The sequence below is a fragment of the Pseudopodoces humilis genome, chromosome 4, assembly GCF_049639895.1.
Source record: "Pseudopodoces humilis isolate 2021_Gansu_Grassland_sample_001 chromosome 4, ASM4963989v1, whole genome shotgun sequence".
Lineage (NCBI taxonomy): Eukaryota > Metazoa > Chordata > Aves > Passeriformes > Paridae > Pseudopodoces > Pseudopodoces humilis.
This window is the reverse complement of record NC_142203.1, coordinates 66,284,929-66,307,395: the sequence shown is the minus strand read 5'-3', so window position 1 is coordinate 66,307,395 and position 22,467 is coordinate 66,284,929. Positions and strand designations below refer to the sequence as shown.

At 35.3% G+C, this 22,467-nt stretch overlaps 2 long non-coding RNA genes across 2 annotated transcripts in view; both read right to left on the bottom strand.

Annotated features, from left to right (window-relative positions):
- LOC148184524 (uncharacterized) overlaps positions 1–1,865 on the bottom strand; it is a 39,424-nt gene extending 37,559 nt beyond the window's left edge. The window contains exon 1 of the long non-coding RNA XR_015772403.1: positions 1,607–1,865. This is a non-coding gene — a long non-coding RNA (uncharacterized LOC148184524). The remainder of the gene's footprint in view (positions 1–1,606) is intronic.
- Positions 1,866–5,371: 3,506 nt separating this feature from the next.
- LOC106628425 (uncharacterized) overlaps positions 5,372–22,467 on the bottom strand; it is a 32,937-nt gene continuing 15,841 nt past the window's right edge. Inside the window, exons 2-5 of the long non-coding RNA XR_001331809.2 lie at positions 18,536–18,628; positions 18,253–18,314; positions 16,958–17,042; positions 5,372–5,459 (exon numbers count right to left, since the gene is read on the bottom strand). This is a non-coding gene — a long non-coding RNA (uncharacterized LOC106628425). The remainder of the gene's footprint in view (positions 5,460–16,957; positions 17,043–18,252; positions 18,315–18,535; positions 18,629–22,467) is intronic.

Below are 22,467 nucleotides of genomic sequence, written 5' to 3'. Positions count from 1 at the left end.
GGCTTGCAATAGCAGACACTCAGAAAAAGTGTATTTCACAAGCAAAAACTGTTTTGGAGTGAATTATGCAAGCCCTATTAGCAGCATGGAGCTTGAGCAAGTATCTGGGGCCTGGGGAGAGCCAACAGCCCAACTCTTTCCCCTGGACACACCAGCTGCTTGGCAGACAGCAGCAACAACACTGGTGGAGTCCTGTACATGGCAGGAGGAGGCAGCGGGAGGCAGAGCTGACCCCACATGGGACAGCAAGTCTTCACCTACCACTAGAACTGCTCCATATTGCCTACCTTCTCATCAGGGTTTGCTGCCATCATTTCCCTTTGTCTCCCGGACTGTGTTGCTGCCTGCAGAGGCCACCATCTTGGGGGGAGGGTTTGCCATCTTTTCCCTTTGTCTCCCCTCACACTGTCGCCTGCCTGATGGGGGCACCATCCCAAAAAAGGTATTTCCAGAAATAGAAAAACCTATTTTGTGTTTTTCTTGGTTCTCAGGGAGTGTGCATTGGAAATTTTGTATCTAGTGATTATTTACTGGGTTTTGTCTGTTGCAGTTTCATTTGCTAGCAAATGGTTATTTTTTCACTTACACTTGCTCATATTTGTTTTCTGCTTCTTTGTGGAAAGAAATTACTTAAACCTATAAAGGGGGCAACTCATTTTAGAGTGTTCCCCTTTACACTGTCTTAACTGAGACACTGGCTCTTGTAAATAGCTGCTTTCCATCTTTCTTGTAGGCTCCCCTCAGGTACTGGAAGGCCACAACTAGATGGCCCTGAAGCCTTTTGTCCTCCAGGCTGAACAACACCAGTTCTCTGTCTTTCCACTCAGTAGAGGTGCTCCAGTCCTCTAATAACCTTGGTGTCCCTCCTCTAGGCTCACTCCAGCAGGTCCCTGTCCCTCCTGTGCAGGGACCCCAGCTCTGGATGCTCCAGCTGGGTCTCAGCAGAGCAGAGCAGAGGGGCAGAATCCCCTCCCTCCCCTGCTGCCCACGGGGCTCTGGATGCAGCCCAGGACACGTTTGGCTCTCTGGGCTGTGAGTGCCATGGCCGGGCCATGTCCAGCCTCTCACCCACCAGCACCCCCAGGTCCTTCTGGGCAGGGCTGCACTGGGTCTGTTCATGCCCAGACTAGGTTGATACCAGGTGTTGCCCCACCCAGGTGCAGCACCAGCACCTGGTCTTGTTATACCTCATGCGATTCCCATAGGCCCATTCCTCCAGCTTGTACAGGTACCTCTGGGTGGCATCCTGTCCTCCAGGTCAAACCACCTCAGCTTGGTGTCATCTGCAAACTTGCTGAGGGTTCACTTGGTCCTTTGTCTATGTCATTAATGAGGGTATTACACTTGTCCCAGAAGGACCCCTGAGGGACACTACTTGTCACTGATGTCCATCAGTTGACCACTTGATGTGACTGTCAAACCCATTCCTTACCTATATTGTCCACCCATCAAACCTGTGTCTCTCCAATTTCAAGAGGAGGGTGTGGAGGATCATGTCAAAGGCTTTACAGAACTCCAGATAAATGAAATCTGTAACCCATCCCTCAATCCACTGATGTGGTCACTCCATCATGGAAAGTCAATAGTTTGATCAGGCAGGACTTACCCTTGGAGAAGCTGTGCTGGTTGTCACAAATCATTTCCTTGTCCTCCAAATGTCTCAGCACAATTGCGAGGAGAATCTGTTCCATGATCTTTCCAGGCACAGAGGTGAAGCTGACAGGTTAGTTTCCAGAGTTTGTTCTTTCTGTTCTTTTCAAAAATAGGTATGTTTCCCTTTTTGTCACTGGCATATCAACTGACTGCCATAATCCTTCAAATATCATGGAGAGCAGCTTGGGAACTTCAACAGGCAATACCTTCAGGACTCTGGGATGCATATCATCAGGTCCGATGGACTATGAAGACTCCATTCATGTCCAGTGGGATACACAGCCCTCTTTTCATCTTTTAATCTCTCTTCAATCTTCACCAATGACCAGCATAAAAATAATGTGAGAACCTTGTTCATCTTGATGAACTTAAGTCTTGGAACTAAACTCCGAATGAGACTCTTGGTTATACTTTCTTTGAATAAAATAGTAATGAAAGACTGAGGATGGGGGAAAAATTTTATATTGTAGTAGGGAGGAAATACAAACTTTAATATCAACACACTTTTTATGGTTTATGTGTGAGAGTTTTCAAGGAACACAGAAGCTAGAAAGAGAAGTTCAAATGAGAATTAAAGAAATCACTGCTAGGCAATATGGCCTGATAATTCTTGTTTAGTCTACTTCTTACAACATATTTTATTGTGGGATCTAGGATCTTAGTATAAATATTAAGATCTCTAAAAAAGTAAAGACTGTGAGTGTATCTACAGAACACTTCACTCCCAACTTGAAAGCAATCTTGGTTTTTCTGACAATTTTTATTAATAATTTTTGGCAACTTCCACATTCTGTTCAATTTTACTTCTCTATAATAAAATTCATAACCTTGCATATGGAATGTACACAACTGCTGATGAAACAGCAGCCCTCTTGTTACTATCTGGAAGCTGGAAAAAGATGAGGAAGTGTAAAATTGTGTTTGAATAGAGTAGTTCAGGGAATAGAGGGCATAACCAGTCTGTAGGTTCATGTTTACTAATATTTGCTAATTGTAACCAAATAAAATAAATTCTAGTAGCAAGCACACAATACACTGATGCATGTTTATTATACATAAAAAAAATTAATGCTTTTTCTTCTAATCATAGTATTTCAGATTTTTACTAATGTAAAAAAACTGTATTATTATTAAGTAAACTGTTTACTATAAAATGGCATACATCATACCTTCCATAATTTAAATATTAGTTAAGGTGTGTTCATCCATTTAATATTCCTAACATCCTTTCACTGATGCATTGAAAGGAACAGTAAGTGCTTGCAGTTTTAACTTCCCTTGTCAATCAGGCCAAGGTCAGGGACCTATATATTCATGAAATCAAACACCTGAGGGAGCAAGTGGGAAGAGAAATATTCACAATTTTAATTCCAAGGAGTGATGAGAGGAATGCTCTTTTTTCTGAGTAATTCTTGTAATTTGCTTCTGACAGAAGACAAATTTCCTTACTGAAGACAGGGTACAATTTTTGTGAGAGATGGACAAATTGAATATGCTGGCAGACTGTCTGAATTTTGCTTTCTGAAGTGCTTTTGAAGAGAAATGATGGCTTTTTCATTATGGCAATGACATAGAGTTTTTTTTGAGTATGTGTAATTACATAAATTCAAGGGCTTGTAATTATAAATCTATTTATACTGAAAATGTTTCTAATTTGATTTATTTTTCCTATTTCTATCATGATCTAATAGCTTGTTTTGATGTTTTTGCCTGTTATTAAAAAGAACAAAAATACATTCAAAACTCCTTCTCTGAATGCCCTTACCTTTGAACTGAACAAACAGAGCAAATCAAAATTATTTCCACGAGGCTACAGCCATAGAATCCATCATAAAAGGAAACCTCCTGCTTGAAGGTGATGGAAAAGGAGAGTTTCATGCACCCAGAACTGGGTTAAAATCTAAATTGTGTTTTCAAGATATTCTATGTTTGAAACAACAAAACAGTAACTGTATGGTTCATCATTACTTCAAATCTGAAATACTGTCAAGCATGCAAAAGAAGACTGAGAATGAAAACTACTGTGGCATTCAATGCAAATAATCTCACAGTCTCAATGAAAATGGCTCCTACTTAGAAGAATACTTAGAAAATTAGAGAAGGTTTAAAGTAGGAAATTAATAAATATTTACAAAACAAAACAAAAAAATCCTGCAATTTCCTCTAATGTTTTGTACAGACCTTTTATTATTTAACACTGGAAATCCTATTATTTCCTAATCTTCTCTCTCTCTTGAAAGTATAGAGCCATATACCAAGAAAAAAAATGTAGAATCATGTATGATCTATTGCATAAGCGTATTTCTTAGTGCACCTTGTGTACTTTGTGGACCTACAAAAATAATTTGTCCCTTCTACTGTGCATGATGAAAATTGCAGCCGTCTCCCACAAAACATATATCAATCCATAAACATTTTGTATTCATGCCTATTGTGGCTTTCTGCTCAGATTCTGGAATTCAGATTTAATCACTTTTCTTTAACTTTTATATTTCCCTTTTTTTGATCTCATTGATCAAGAATGGGGTATGTATTTTTTAGATATACTCAATTTTAGGACAGTAATATCATAAAGTTTATATTGTACTGGTGGAAATGTAGGGCAAGTAAAGAAATTAAGAGCAAAAGAAATTACTTACTTGTATTATTTTGCAGATATTGGAGGATTCGGTTTATTGGTTGATTAAGAATAGAGTTGAACTTAAATATGACATGGTAACTCAAAAAATACTGCCAATATGAAAACATATACAAAGCAAATTACCAGAAGTACAATGAGGAAAACAAAATGGATGGATTTAAATTTATAACATTGTAAACATATAAAAACATGGTGAAGGAAAATAATAAATTTAAAGCTTATTGGCCAGTACACAAAACATAGGAAAAACTGTTTGCTGCAACAGAGGAGTAGTGTCAAACACTAAAACGCCTGAATCAACTCAGATAAACAAGTTCACTGGATTAATAAGCAAAATAGGATCAGTATGGACTGGGACTTGTCAGCTAAGTAGGAAAGCACAGGATTTTTAAGACTATAATACTGATAGGGGGACTAGGATGGTGACAGGCACTGTGACATAGTGTGGGAGACCAAGAACAAGAAGCAAAAAGTGATGTAAATCAGGTAAATTACACAGTGGTGCACTGCTGAGGTAAAAGTTTCATGGATAGTTTCAGTGACTCCAGTCAGGAAACCCACAAGAGGAGAAAAAGCTCCTGATTTACTCCTCAGAAAAGTACAGGACATGATCCAACTTCATATTATTAAGGAACTAATCTTACAACTGTGTCCATCATAGTCTTTATTTCATGCCCAACACAAAAAAATTTATATATCCACCAATCTAGGGTTTAATTTCAAGAAAGAAATAATCAACTGAGTGACTTTGTAAAAAGTTTTGTGAGTGTCATGAAGACTTTTCAGTGCTGCTATGAGAAGCTGTCAGAAAATAAAACAAAAAAAAAACAAATAGAAGGAGGTTTCTTTACAGAGGTTATATTGGAAAATCTGTTTCAAATACATGTAACAGTAGAAGATCTGGAACAGAATAATAAAATGAACTATTGAAAATTGCCAAAATTAAATGAAATGGACTCACTAGTTTTGAAGGGACACACCTCCAAAGTCACCAAATTATTAGTGTTGATGTGCAATCCATTTTAATTGCAGCATTTTCCGAAGCAGATGTACATGTCTAGGTTCCTCTCCTTTAGTCCTAAATGTAAGATAAGTACTAGCTTTTTTTCTCACTGCTTTGCAGTCTGACAACATTGCAAATTAGTTCAGTTCACCGTGGGAAAAGCTGCAGAACAGAACAGCCAGAGCAACACAAGATAAGCGAATATTAAATGCCAATGAAACAGACAATTTATTAAAATTATTTCTGCAGTACCATAGAAAAGTAACAAATCATACAAAAAGAAGAAACACTGAATCAATGGCATCCTGAGATTTAGTTCTCTCATTCTCTCACAGCTACTGTGTTTGCTACTGGTTCAGACAACTTAATGGGCTGTATGAACTTAAAGGTTGTTTCCAAGGAAAAAGAATCTATGACTCTAGTTTAACTATTAGACCCTAATTATCTAGACCCTTGCTTAACTATTAGTATCAATTCAATAGCATTGTATTTTGTTTTGGCATCAACAACAACATTTGAATTGTATCACACATGCCTAGATTTCTGAGGGACAGTTCAACAAGTAACTTACACATGTGAAATAATCTACAGAATGGAATGCAAGGAATTTAAGAGAGAGAAAGATAAAGAACACAAGAAAATACAAGTATTTTTTAATCATGGAAAAGAACAGAAAAAATCTTAGGACTGTATTTGGACAAAGAATACAGAATTATTCTTTATATTAATATTAAATTTAATAATATCTTATTAAATTATTCTTAAGCTATCAAGAAGCCACAATAATAACTAATAATATATTTGCAATAAGTTATTATTTTACTAAATAGGTTTTTGATAAATGGTTTTTCATACCAGAGAAATCTGACTATTTTATATTTAAATATCTTCCAAAAATAGACATATTTTTTGTAAAGTTTTTTTCTTCTTTTTTAAACCCACCAAGGTAATTAGCTGCATTGTTTCAAAGTGACTTATGATGATTTTAAACAGATGAAAATTCAGACTTATAAATTTAGACTATCTTCTAATAATGCTCCCAGTTAGAAAAAAAGGAATGGAAGTCAATACACAGAAGAAGCAGGACTTACATACAGACTTTACACTCAGTGGTCCTGGTATATTCATTAGTATATGTTTTAATCACATCCTCTCAAAAGCCATAGAGTTGTTCAAAAAACAAGACCACACACCTGAAGTTTTACCAACTCTATTTCTTCAGAAAAAGTAAAATTTACTGAGTATTTAAATAATACTAGGTACAAGTTGGTTATATTAGACCCTATGCAAACTTAAAATTATTAGTAAAGGCTTATATATAAAGGGAAAGCAAATCAGTGTGATCAGTAGATGGTTAATGATTAGGAAAATCCCAAAATCCAAAGGAACAGATTTCACGGTGGCACAGGAACCATTGGAGAGCCCTAAGAACAGGAATCAGTCTTGAGTATCTTGGTGGGTTGGATGGTTGAACTCAATGAGGTGCAATCAGTGGTTTGATGTCCATGTGGAGCCCAGTGACAAGTGGTGTCCCTCAGGGATGGGAACATCATCTCAACATCTTTGTTGGTGACAGGGACGGGGGATCAAGGGCACCTTCAGCAAGTTCTCTGATGACACTGAGCTGTGCGGGGTGGTCACCACACTGGAGGGAAGGGATGCCATCCAGAGGGACTGGACACGTACAAGACAGTGTTTGTTGAGAGGTGGGTCTGTATGAACCTTGTGAAGTTCAACAAGGCCAAGTGCAAGGTCCTGCACCTGGTTCATGGCAATCCCAAGAACAAATACAGGCTGGGAGGAGAATGGATTGAGAGCAGACATATGGAGAATGACTTGGGACTTTAAGTGCATGAGAAGCTCAACACAACCCAATAAAAGGAAAGTTATTCTCCTCCTCTGCTCTGGTCTTGTGAGACTCCACCTGGAGTGGGTGCATCTAGCTCTGGGGCCTCCAACATAAGACCAACAGACCTGTTGGAGCCAAGCTGAGAGAGTTGGATATATTCATCCTGGAGAAGGCTCTAGAGAGACCTTAGAGCAGTACATAAAAGATGGGAAGATGGACAGGGACTTTTTACATGGGCATATAGTGACAGAACAAGGGGGAGTGTCATTAAACTGCAAAGAGTGTAAATTTATATCACACATTAGGAAAAAATGATTTATTGGGAGGGTTGTCAGGCATTGGAACAGGTTGCCCAGAGAAGCTGTGGATGCCTTGTCCCTGAAGCTGTTCAAGGCCTGGTTGGAAGAGGCTTTGAGAAATCTGGTCTAATGAAAAGTATCCCTGCCCATGACAGGGGGGTTGGAACTACGTGATATTTAAGGTCCCTTCCAAAACAAACTACTCTATGATTCTGTGATAATAAGGTGGACCAGAGATAATTGTCCCTTCCTAATGTCCTATTCAATCAAAGAATTGCAGAACCTGAAGCACAGTTCTGCTTATATTTTTGACCATGGATAGCAAATATTTGCAGGCCATTAGCAACCTACACAATTCCTTTCATCAAGGTAGCGTACAGGAGACATCCACTGCAGACATGACAAGGAAAATAAATTTAGAGGGAATTTTTACCTGAAATGAAGTAATCAAAGACATTAACACTGCTGCATGGGAAAGCTGAGTTGAACACTACTATAGAAAAGAAAATTACACATTATAAAGTAGATTAGAATATTTATTTTAAAAATCCTGCTAGACCTGTTTCTGGAATTGTCAAAATGCCAGTGAATAGATGGGAAATTTAAACAGAACCTTGTTAAGAAAATGTGATGCAGCAGAGTCATGTACATATGCCAGATTATATTAAAGGTTTATGTGTGGCTAACATAGTAAAACAGGAACTTATGTATCTAATATCTGTCATTCCTGCAGACCTAATACCTGTTATAACCAGTCTAAGTTTCTGCCTTAACCGAAATTGAAGTCTGATATGTGAAAGGAGTTTTAAAGAGAAAAGCATATGTTTGACTTGCAAAAGTAGGGTAAGTATCACTTGTGTCTAGTACAGTGCAAAATATGCATGTAATTAGGTTTTTTTTCTGCTGGGTTCTGCTGAAGCTTGTATATTATATTTTTAGAAGATTCAAATGTTACATAATTTGAAAATTCTTGGATGAAGTTCCAGGGCAACATTTACCCTGTGCGTAATGAACATGCCCTGCTAGACAGTGTAGGGCCGATAAAATACACCTAATGTCATAGGAATTCAGTAGGCTTGAAACCCACAATCTTGAACATTTCAGAACATATCAGACAGCTGACTAAAGGGACGACTGGATGAAAAGTATCTGCTTGCCTAACTGTGATTCTGGTTATCTAAACACCACATTGCTCTGTCAAATAGGGTGTTTGTAACATCAACTCTTAGATGTTCTATTATCTCAAAGGGGAATCTCCTGGGAGAAACAACACTGAGATAATGACAAGAACCTCTAGTCCAATCTCACAAGCACCAGTGTATAGTACATGCAAGCTGACTGTGCTTTGTGTCTGAGCTCTGCTCTATAACCATGAGAACACTCACAGATTTCACTTCCACTTTGAAAATCACATTACCAAATACAATTTTCTTGGTAACTACATACTCAGTGGATACTGAAAGAAAAAACCCAACTACATGTACATATAATGAAGATGAAATCACATGCATGTACTACAAAAGAATCCTACTAACTAACCCCCTCCCTTTAATACAATTGCTCTGAGAATTAGAATGAAGGACAGTTGTATCAGTGTTCATATGGATTATGGAAATCAAAGACAGATCTATATTAGTATTACTGATCCCACTTTAAAAAATACTCTATGAAAAAAAAAAACAACCCCCCCAAAACCAACCCAAAATCAATCAAAAAAAACCACCCAAAACAAAAACACACCCAAATAAACCAAACCAAACAAAAAACCAAAACCAACCAACCAAACCCCAAAACTAAGCAAAAACAAAGAAACAAACCAAAAACCCATAAACAAACAAAACAAAACAAAAAAAACAAAACAGGAAGGATACAAAATAACAGAAGGAATTCACACAGGAATTTTAATACAATGTTAAAAATACAAGGAAAAGTGTAGAAAAAATTGCCATACAAAAAAGAAAATAAATCCTGGACTCACTGACTTAGAAAAGAGACAACAATGTGGGCTTATAAAATAACAAATGATGCAGTGAAAATATACTGGGCTGCTATGACTCAGAAACTGTAAATTCCAAAGTAAAAAAAAAATGCCAAAGGTCAGCATTGCAGTGCTTGTCTTGTTTGCTGTCAGAGGCTGAACAGGGAGCTTTTAAGATACCTCACATCAGAAACTCTTATGACTGTGACCTAACCTGTCTATCAGGACATACAATTAACATCACCCAATATCCCAAAAGTCTTTTGCTTCTCCTTACTTTATATCCAAGGTTCTCACTTATATTCTCAACAGATGCAATCATATTGTCTCCCTAAAATTTCATCCTGAATTTTACCCAATTTCTTTTTTATACTTCCTCAGGCAATATCCATCAAATACTGATTATTCAGAAGACACTATCAACTATTTGTGTCACTGTCAATTTGTAAGCTTCTCTGTATTTTTTTCCTTTAATTGGTCATACTGTTCTCCTTTACTCAAGAGAAATAAAAGTAATTGTAACCATTTCTTCATTTTCTCCATTGCCCTCAACTAAGCAGAATCTTTGTATGTAAATCAAGCCTCACAATCATCAAGAACCTAACATGAAATTTTCTTTATTAAGATGATTATTCTGTAAATGCAATATTCTTGCCTTTTTCTCTGTAGAATGGGTTATGAACTCCAGCCACAGGCTGAATGTAGGAAAAATGAACAGCTTTGATCCAGTGCAGCCATTTCTGTGTTTTCATGCCTTAAAGGACTTAAATACCTTTTCCTAAGGAATAGTTCAGTGTTAGCAACCATGTGCCTCAATATAAATCCTAAGCAACAAGCAGTGAATTAATCACTTTCTTGGATGTGGGCCTGTTAATACCCTTAAAAAAACAGAACTGGTAATCCAAATGATCCTCTGTGTGTTTTTCTTAGGCTGAAGCAGGCTGAATATTATTATTTCTGAAGAATGCAATATCTCTCAGAGGAAGCATCACCAGTATTTTCTCAGTTTTACCTAAATTGCAGACTCTAAATGGGGACAGCAAAGAATGTTAGCAAATCAGTTGAATCTTTCTCAATTTCTCTATTAATAATTTTCTGGACTTGATTCTATCACTTCTGAAATATTAAACTGAAACACCTGTGTTTCAAATAAAAGTAATAGTGGAGAACTTGCATGTTTTTTATTGCTTCAATCAATAATCTGCAGAAGTGCACAACACTTAGCAAGAGATCAAAGATCCCAAAAGGCATTGAGGCTTCCCCAAACATCTCCTTTTTTAACTGTCTGAAAGTAAAATTATAAAATAGCATGTCATCCATTGGTAGCAAGTATTACCAACTGTTACAGGTAATTAAGCCAAACTACTTTGATTCTGGCATGAAAGACCTTCCCTATTTATACACAGAAGACAGTTGTGAGAGCCACACTTCACTTTCCCTCAGTGCAGGGCTACAACTTCACTGCTCTGTACATCTGCAGCAGCCTCCTTGCTCCCTGTGCTAGGATGTGGACAGGCATGGGGAAAGCATTTTGCTACTACTCCGCACTTGAAGTCATTTGTTGTCTCCTGAAAGATGAAATGAGCCCTAAGGGAGCACCCTTAAGAACTATCTAGCTTGCATGCTGCTTGTTGGATCACAGTAAGCCTCAAGGCAACATGATTAACTATTGCTGCTTTAAGGAGGATATGAACTCAAAGATAGTGATAACAGTCTTACAATTGAAGTTTTGGGTTAATTCTGCATCTAAGTTTAAACTGTCTGTAAACTAAAAAGTCAATATGTAAACCACATATAGTTACACAAAAAACACATCTACTGTGAGCTGACTTTAAAGAATATCCATAGATGTTAAAACCTATGGCTATTTTTCTATTTGTTTGATTATTTTTGTATACAAAACTCAAGTAAAATAAATACTAATGGAGCAAACGATAAAAAATACAGTCAAGTATGCAGAGGAATACAAATATGTTGATATAAACATTTTGCAACCTTTTCCATAGGAAAAAATAGGGGAAGCAATTTGCAAATGAATGAGATTAGTTGTTAGTGTCTTTGATTTCTGCAAATACATTCAGTTGTGCACAGCACTGCTGTGGCTGACAGTCTTTGACTTAAAACTAATGGGCAACAGCATATTGCTATATGTCTTTTTTTTTAGGAAATTACACATCAGTTAATTAATATACCCTCCGTAGCATCTGTATTTTGTAACCTGAATAAGTGTGTTTCAAGGCTGAGGGTTTCACTCATCCAAACCTATCCAGAAAGTGGTTTATGGCCACTAAGCTACACTCATGAAAAATTTAACTCTTAAATATGTTGATCAGAAGTCTAAAGGTAAATTACAAAAAAAAAAAACATAGAAAAAGAAAGCATCCAACATACAGATTTAAGTATTTGTCTTATGTACAGTGCTCCAAATTCAAAATACTACAATGTAGTGCAGAAATAATCAATATAGACTATTCTGATAAACACATAATCTCATAACAGCAATGGAATTAATGTTCCAGAGTCTATGGGGATATAATTCACAAGAATTCAGTTTGAGAAGATCACTGGACTAAATTAGAGCTTGGACATTATGCTTTCACTTATTTTAATTAAAACTACAGTTCTTTGTTCAGTCTTTTGACATCAGCAACCTAAACAGCACAGGTCTTCCATAACCTCATTTTTTTTTTTCTGGGGCTTAGTTGTCAATATATGACAAATGTGAATACTTCGATTTTGTATACTGTTCTTGTATTTTACAGCACTGTCAATAGCTATATAAGGTGAAAGGGGAGGAAAAATCAGATGTGATTAGAGCACTCAAAGTCTCGTTCTGGTTTCCCCCATATTGGTATTACTGTATTAAACTGACTTCACATTAATATTTTCCCAAGGACTATTTCTGAATCCATGTCTGAATTTGATCAAAAAAATTAGATGTCCATGATACATTGTATTTAGAAGAGATGAAGCAAAGTTACACTGGTAATTAAAATAGAATGAGAAAACTATATTTGTAAGCATTTCACATGGAAGAACAGGTATCTACCAAACAAGTAGGAACACCTGGACAGGTGGCTTTAGGTCATGCACAGATGGCCTGCAGTAAATCAACAGCTTCAGAAATATCTTGAACTTGTTATGCACTCATGGATCAGTTGCACAGCCCATGCACAGGGAGGATGACATGTCCTGGATTCACCTAATGCACTCCATGAGCTGGGAAAGGCTGATCTGCCTCTTTTTCCACAAACAAAACAACTGGGGAGGCTGCTGCTGCTATCACTATTGCTCAGGATTTCAGATTATCCAAGAAAGCAGCAGGGTAGTAGGTAACTTGCAGTAATTTACTGGAACACTATTAAACTCGTTAGTTGGTTATAAGAAAATGAAAAAAAAAAAAAAGTTGGATTCTACTTACTGTTTTCTAAATTAGTCTTTACTGGTCAAGGTCATTCATATAAGTGAGCTCTAATACTCTAATAGAAGGTGGAGTAAGAGAAAATAAGGGCAGATTTATTTGTACAAAATTAGGAAAAATACAAGAAGGGGAAGGAGTTTGAGACGTAGATAATATATTAAGAAAAGTATTCAGCTATGTACCTGACCTGAAAACTTACAGTAAAAAATTAATAATAAATGAAGAAATGGGAATGAGAAAGGCACAACATGTTTCCTAATCCTTTTACTTTGCAAATTAATGGTCTGTTTTCATCATATTGCATTTTTCTCCCAGAACTTAGACTGCAGTCTTTTAAGTCAACTTCTGCATGTATTCTAAAAACTTTGATGTTGTCCTGTTCTGAAATATGTAAGCATTAAATATTTAAATTACTGAATGTGCTCTCATCCCTAACTTCTCTATTGTGCATTTTATGTAGTTAAGAAGGCTAATATCATATTGAACTCACAAAGCTGCCAAGTCTTCACTGTCCTCTTGCTTCATTTATTCCCCTGATATTCTGATAGAAATATCTTATTAGGAAAGTAGCTACTCTCAGAAATGAAGCAATGAAATCGGGACAATTTCAAGTTTTCTGTAATGGCTTTAAACATGCTGCAAAAAGCCTGAACTTGCTTTGGTAAAAGGTATCTTATAGAAAGAAATTTTCTGTGACTTTGATGAAATGGTAGAGACAATAATTTTGAGAAAAACACCCAGTTATTTTAAATAATAAGATACAAAAATAAAAAAATAAAAAAAATGCAAGAGCACTGATAAAAAGGACTGGGATAGCTGGAAAGAATAATCAAAAGTAATAAAATCCAATGCCTTTGGCCAGAGGTTTAGATTAACCTAAAGGAAAAAACAAAGCACTAAGAAAGGAAATATATCACAAGGTAATGTTGAAAGCCAAGCCATTATCATAATCAGACATCCCATTTCACACTTTGCCTCAGATGCTCCCTTCTCAGCACAAGAAATGGGACAAATATCAGTATTGAAAAAGGTTCATCTGCCATTGTCCGGGGATGAATTAACACTGATTTTAATTTTTTTATAATGGACATGTAATGCAAGAGATATGTAAAAAAATATAATGCTTGATACATGCAGATTAATAATTAAAACTTAGGGCTAATTAAGAAAGACATTAAATCACATTCAATATTACACAACAATACAAGAAAGAAAATAACAATGAACTCCAGGGACTTTGCCAGACCATATCAGATGTAAATCCTCCTTCATTCTTATTTTTGATAAAAATTCAACTAATGTATTTAGGTATTTTATTTTGCATTAGAAAAAGCAAAAATAAGTTAATGCTTAAGCAGAAAAAGTTTAACTTCTTTTAATACAAAAAAACTGGAATGAATTAATATGTGTATAATGGAGGTTTACTTTAGTAACACATGCATCAATACTACTAAAGAAGAACACTGTGCTGATAACTACTGGCAACTACTCTGCACCCCAGAGTGCTATAAACTTTGTTTCTTATCCCTGCGATTTTAATGTACTTTTATATTGGTATATTTTTGTGTGAATTTTTAACAAAGATAAAAGAGACTCCAGAATTCATCATAATTTAATTATCTCTTCCACATTCATAGCTCGCATGAAAACTTTTCTATCATTTAGTTTATAAAGATTTTACTTACACAAACGGAGTCTTTTAATCCATCTAACTGAGAAATGCATTCACTTCTTAGAATACTCCAAGTCTGATACTTATACCAGTCATACTGCAGGTATGATTTTACTTGTGCATATCTCCCTCACTCCTGAGGGACACTTGCAAAGTGAAGAACTGACAGATCTTGATCCTGGTAAGGTCACAGGGACTTAGCTATATTATAGCTTTGCTTAATCCTCATTGGTTTTGCCTACTGAGCACGAGGCTGTTTCCCTGACAACACAACAGCAGTTACCACAGTATCCAGAAATACATATGATGTCCAGGTTTAAGGTATATCCCACCTGAAAATGTATTATTTAATGCTATTTTCTATAGATAATTGTAGGGGGAAAAAAAGGCTGTGAAGATCTGTACAGTCTTTCGTTAAGCTTGTTACTATTACTTACTTCAAGGACATTCCCTAAGTAGGTTGAACACTTGTGAAACTCAGTTCTTGAATTAGTGAGTACATGGAACAAAAGTCACAGTAAGAAGCCACGGAATGTAAGGGAATTTCTGAATGTTTATATAAATTCCTATAAAGTGTGAAATACAACATGAGAGAAAGCAAAAAAAGTCATTTGACTATTTGTCTAACAAGAGAGAAATAATTGCTAGGCTAGAAAGGGAGGAACCACCTGAGGTCTAAAGTTAGAAGTTTTGAAACAAGTCTAAAGGAGGATATGGAAATGAGATGTAAGAAACTACACACTGCAGCAATATTCTACAAAAATACATAAGGACAATGGCCATGTTTTTCAGTTCAAAACAAGGATTTTACAATAATTAAGATAAAGTGTGAAACAAGAGAAAACAAATGCATCAGATCTGTAGATGAATATGGAAGCTGTGATTCTAGAAATATTCTTCAGTAACTAATAGAAAAAAACTCAAAACACTGAGATAGTAAATCTAGCCAGATAATTTCTTGTACTTCATCAAAAGCATGCAATACTACGACACACAGAATAGATCCTATACAAAATTACTTCATTGGTTTACATTTGTTCAAGTAATGCTGACAGGGTCAGTTTCTGGTGGCAAATTACTTACCTGGCCTCATATCAACTAATTAAATATGAAAGTAAAATGCTGTTAAAAATCTTTTCTTGTGTGCACTGGCTATGTAACAGAAATGCGCTATATGATCATGTGTACTCTAACTCAACTTGCACCAGGTAAATTCAGTACTAATAACTGAAATTTTATGTAAGAAATGCTCACTTACAGGTGTCTGAATGATTTTAGCTGGGATGAAGTGAGAGTGAAGAAACCTCATGGTTAATGGAGTAATGTCCAAGCCTGAGCCAGGCATTGCAATGGACTTTCCAGTAAAAAACAATTAGAAGACAAGGATTTAATCAACTGACAAAACAACAGTTTGTATCTAAGCAACACAGGTCACCAAGAATACATCACTCCACTCATATAATTGTTTTCCTATTGAATACGGTTATACATCAGCTTTCAATTTTCTTTTTCAAATACCTCAAGTGTACAAGATTATGTGACAAAAAAGATCAGGCTAGCACAACTATGAAGACCTTTTCCCATTGACCTTCCATCTTGAGGAACAGTGGCTTAGAATGTGAAGAAAATTATTGCGGGGTTTGGGGGGAATTTTTGACTTTGCTTATTTAGGTTTGTAATTAAACTCCCAACAAACAATGATGAAGAGTTCATCTGACCGGCCCACATTTGTCAATGTAGAATCCAGGGAGCTGGAAAAACTATCAACTCTGTTGCTTTCAGAAAAAAAGTAGAATGTACAATTTGACTTATTTTCCTAGAGACTGAATGTTAAATAAATAAATAATAAACCTGAACCATTGAAAGAATGCAATAAGAGAGACAGGACCAATTTCCATAGATGCTAAGATAGTACAGTGATCAGCAAGATGTAGCAGGCAAAGCAGCAAAACCAGTTACTCAAAGTAAGAGCATTTGTTGAATACCATCTGTACTTTAGTCTCCTCATGGTTCATGTTTTTGAGTAAAATTGTGAAAAGTTATTTTGAATAAAACAATGCTTATACAAAATTGTTAGTAATTACTTACTTGTTTCAGTTCTGAGAAAGCTGATATTTACACAGGTGACAACCACACAAAATGTGTACATTGAAAATACAATGAAAAGAAACCAAAGGGCTTTTGGAAAATGACAGGCTGTTTAAATTATTTTTAAAAAGAGTGTTCAGTTTGTAAAGACTATGAGTAGCTTGCATTATCAATGCTCTGTGAAATCAGTTGTAAAATATTTTACACATTTTAAAAATAATGTTAATATACAACCAAACCATTAATTAGGCATTTTAAGCCTTAACGTTGGAGTTTCACCTAAGAGTTAGACTTTTATAAGAAATACAGCTGCATTTAGAAAGACAGATAATGGTATTAGACAAAGTACTTACGGCAAACCCCCAGGGTTAATTCTTAAAAAGTTTGAAGCGGGTGACAGTTGCAAGCATAGTTGTGTGGACATCACATATTTTACATCTGTACAAAAGAAAAGAAAAGGACTATAGCTAGGAAAGGAAGCTAATTTCACAAATGCCTTAAAATTTAATTCATTACTTAATTTCTGTAAGTACCTTTTCAGCTGCCTAACACAGAAAAAAATAACTGCAAATGCTTAAAAAAGAACAATGACTGATGTGACAATCTAAACTTATTTTAAAAGAATTACTAGTGAATAAACAGCAAAGATTTCAAATTCATTCCTTTTGGAGGAATACTGGGCATGATAAAAGCAAAACTAAAAGGATATAGGGCTTTCTGCAACAAAAGAAGGAATAAGAAATAGGAAAAGGCAGTGATCACAAAAAACACAAGCACACTCAAGGTTAGTTTATAACTAAAAGCACAATTCCCACGTGGCAGTTCATGTTCACACTCACTGGAGGAACCACGAGTCCTTATGCTCCTACAACAATCATATAAGAATGAAGGTAGAAATTATGTTAAAATATATTTGTACTAATACTAATGTATGGAAAACAACCAAAGTTACACTAAAAACCAAGATCCAAATTGATCACAATTGATACTTTATCATAGAGTTAATACCTGTATTGTCATTTGGCTGAGAATCATTAGAACTAGGAACACATCCTTCAAATACAGGCCACTCAGGATTCCAAATCCCCACTTCTTGCTCTTAAACAACTTATTTACTTCCTGTTTTTTGCAGATGGGGTTCTACAAATCTACATAGCCAAGAAATTCCTCTAAAAATTCTATTACATATTTCCTTAAGTTACTATGGATGTATGTTAATCATACTGTAACACATATCAGTTAAACGATTGTATTCGTGAGATAGATTCTGTGTTAATACTGTGTTAACATGGATGCTGAACTGAAACTTGACAGAGTTTTCTGATTCATTCACAGAATTAAATATTTCTTTTCTTCTAAGGACTCTGATATCTCCCCATACTCTCTAAAACTTTTATCAAAATTTGTTGATTTCTTTCCTATGAGATTACTTCTTTTTCTGGATCCACTAGTGATTACATCCTTCCAGACCATTGGGACAAACACTGAAACATAAATTTGACAACTCCAAAAGGATTAAATTATTTAAACAACACAACAAGATTACAGAACTTCAGCTAACAAGAACATTTACTTTCTACATGCTCAACATATTGTAAAAGCACAAACTAAGAATGAAAAGAAAGTAAAAATAAGCAGTCACACATACCTCAGGGTTAGGTCAGCTGGAAGAATCTGTCAAAGTATTACAAGTCTAATTAACAGTTTTAGCTGAAAAAGCAATGAAGTAAGGTTTCAATTGATTTTCAAAACATCTTATATGTCTTTTAACATCTCTTGTATTTACTGAATTAAATTCAATTTTAAAGTAAAATTTCACCAGGATTATTAAAGAATTTAATCAAAACAAAGCATTATTAGACATACAGAAAACAATATGTTCTCATTGTCTGCAAAGAGAAAAAAAGAGACAAAATGGTTTAGTAACTTACATCATGTTGCACAGCTGGGGGCCTGAGCAGAACAAGGATTTGTTTCACACTTCTTGTTTCAAAATCTCTATGTATTCTTTCAGGCTACTCTTCCTGAAAGTTAAGCACAGGTTAAAAAGGGACCACTAGACACAGACACTAAAATCAGACATAACATTTTGTATTTCCTAAATAATAATGTAGCTTTCACCTATAATAGAGAATTAATTCTTTAATATGATGATGATAGATTTTTTTTTATGTCAGACTTAATTATGCCTTTTCAAGTGTGCTGAGGTAATTATAGGAAGTAATAACAAACTGAAACAACCCAAATTGCCAGAATCTCCATGTATCTGTCATACAAGTTTTCAATCAGTGCAGTTCTAATTTCTATTTTTCTATTATAATTACTGATCATTACAGCAATTACTTTAAAACATGCACTAATCTTAACAGTTTTACAGTATTAATTCATGTTTAACTACCTGTTTGTTTATATATTTCTTGTTTATACTTTTCCTACAAGAGAATATTTTTTGGATTGGAGAGCTAGAAAGGTATGCCAGAATCTTCCCCTTTTCAGCAAAGGAATGAAGTTGATTTTGTGGTCTGGAATACAATGATACAATACATACAATGATACCTCACCTTTCTCCTAGTAGAGTAAGGCTTATAAAACCAGTTTTTAAAACTGAGACTTTTTTTAAAAACAGAGAATCTCAAACTCTTCATCAAAGGTATATGCCATTTAGAACTTTCAAAATTTCATCATCCTTCTAGATTCAAGTGGAGAAATATAATCTACACAGAGTCTTACATAGTCTGTAAAATGTGACAGATCAAGTGATTGTCTCTGGTTAATAAAATTAATCAATTAATTTCAGAGAACATTAAAGACAATATTAGCAACTGGTTGAAACAAAACAAACTGTCTAAGACTTCATTTCTGTATTTGCATCAAGAAGGCCGCTAAAATTTTACAAATTTTAGATGGCATATTCCATTACCGAAGAGTTTGAGACTCTTCTAGAGTTATAATATATATAGAGTTATATATATATATAAAACAAAATATTTTTTATACAATGAACATACTTCAACACAGTATTACATTTTCATATTAAGAGAAAGTTTAAACAGTATTGAACATCTTGTATAATTTTTCTCTTTCAGAATCAAATAACACAATGAACTCCATGTCAGGAAATTTATACTTACAGCAATTTCAGTGCTGTTAACTTAAAAATCAAATAGGTAATATTGAGATTATCAATTATGCAGTAGTCAATGTCTGGAAAGTCTAGGAATGTAGGAATGTAGTTCAATGATCTGAAATTATTAAAGACCTCCCAATGAAAAAAAAAGCCCATATGAATGACTAAAGAAATCCCAAACAATCCACAATCCACAAATAGTTTTTTCTATTTTGCTGACTATGTACCGATTTTTTGCAATCTTGATGTTCTTACTGTCTGTAAAATAGTGACAGAACCAAAAAGACTTGAGCTAATATATCTTCCAACAATGTATTTGTTGTATTTCCCATATAGGTGTTCTGAATGTTATTAGATAGAGAGGTCATCCCTTCCTAAGGTTCAGAGGGATAAATATATTTACCACTGGTCTGTAGCCATTTCATCTGTAAGAAGCTGGGTGTGCCTAAGGCAAGATACACAGTGATAAAGCATATGACTTTATAAAAAATACAGGATTCTCAACACGAGGAAAAAAATTGAATTTTAGTGATAGGTATGAAACTCTCGTTCCTTGCACAAGTTAATCACAAGAACTATCACCAGGAAATACATTATTTTCAAGTTCGCTTTGCCTAGGCTATTTTATTTCAATCTCAGAACAATACAAATCTGTCTCTTATGTTCCTTTCTGTTATCACACCTCAGTTATTGTTGCCTACTCCTTTCACTCTGGCTAACATGCTACATTCTTCCAACTTCTGATAATACTGCCACCCCCTCAAGTGACACTCTATCATCCACTGGCTTCCTTGCTATTTCTTGTCCCTTGCATGGCTCCCAGCCCTATGCTCCTCACTCACTCCATTCTAAAACTCATCATCTCAGTTGCATGGAACCTGTTTTTGAGACAGAAATGCTATACTTGTAATGGAAAGTGGCTTAATTTTTACTCTTTTAACATGAAGTGGCAGGATACCTCCTGCCTTGTATATTAGCTTCCATATATGCAATACTATACTCTTGCAGTATAGGTCTTTTCACATTACATTATTTCTTCTTTATTGAACAGTAAGAAGAGGTTCAGTTCAGTTTTCAGCAGACCTGAATTTTACAAAGTTTTATAGCAAAGTCCAACTCAACAAAACTTCACTTTCAGAAGAGGAGGCTTCCATTTCATGAAGATCACTTTACTGGAATTAGTGCTCTCTATCTTGAAGATACATTAATGGAAAAACTCAAAGAATGAAAAAATGAAGAAGATGCTCCTTAGATCTCTTTCTGTGAAAGCTTTAAAATAGTATATTCGCAATCCCTGGTTGGCACAAAAAAGTACTGAACAATTTATCATATCAGCTGCCTAGAACATACCTTGGGACTTCTATTCCCTGGGGAAAGAAAATTTTGATTCAATCTGCTTCAAGACTGCTCACTTTAGTTAAGCCATGTCATTATGATGGCTAACAGCCAAATTTCTTTCCTAATCATACACTTGGAAGTGTAATGATGATTGATCTGCTGTGTAATTCACCCACAAACTATTTATCTACGGCGATAATTATGAATGTGATTAATACTCTCTGCAATGACAGAGATGCATAGTTTTTCTCACTGCTGTCTAAAAGACTGAAGAAGATCACTCAATGGCCAACAAATAATGAAAGATTGTATGATTACACGTGCAAAACTTTTGATAACTCTGCCCATTAAAGAAAACTTCTGCTGCATTATTTCAAATGGCAGACTAACAGAGATGAGGAAAAGGTGCAGCTGTTTTTTTCACAAACAAGTTTATAATTAAATGCAATTGAGGATTTAAACTAAATATTATTTCTAATATTAACTGCCACAAAACCTTAGCCCAGTTGATGTATGAAGAGCAATTGGAATTATTGACATTTCACTATTGATGTGATTAATGTATCAATAACTTGTACTAATATTGCCGGAGAGGATTAGTTAAATGATATGATTGTTTCCTGGTCCCTTTTTGGTTCTGTTCACGTAGACTTAAATAAAGCAAAAAGAAAAAGATTAAGTTAGGAAAAAAGCTGTGGTTATAGAAAGTAAACCTCATGTGTAACATAAAAAGCACATTATATAAACCAAAATCACTGTTGATTTTGCATACACCTCTTCAGCTTTCAATGTTTACAAAACAACTCTTTCTGAGTAGATCAGATTCATCATGTTGATCATACTCCAGAAATGCTCCTCAGTATTAAGAGGAAGCTGCCACTTATACACTGATACATCTCTTGAAAATCAAGACCGTACTTCATGGAATGAGATTTGTCATCACTATGCTGTTCAATTTGTTTTTGACTCGAGAATCACACAACATTTCTTCAGTTTCCAAGAACAAATTCTGACTCATCACATATGGGGGACAGTCTGAGGTACAGCAGCAAAACTCCTCTTAGCAGTGTATACTTTATTCATGCACCCAGACCCCACTACTACTGCTCTTTTACCAGCTGGGAAAAAGTCACTCTTAATCCTGACCACAATTTGCACTTTAACTCACCTTATGGGCAACCAAGTGCTCTATAAATAAAACATTACTCAATTTAGACTTGACCATTAGAATATAAAATCACCATCTACTTTGTTCATGTAAATAAGGAGTAAAGGGAGTCAATGGAAATTAATTTATATGGACTTATTGTTCTGTATCCAATCATTTATCTAATCATTCTGGGACTGCATGGCTGTGTTTGTCTGACAGGAATATTACTTCCAGTGACTGGGGGAGAG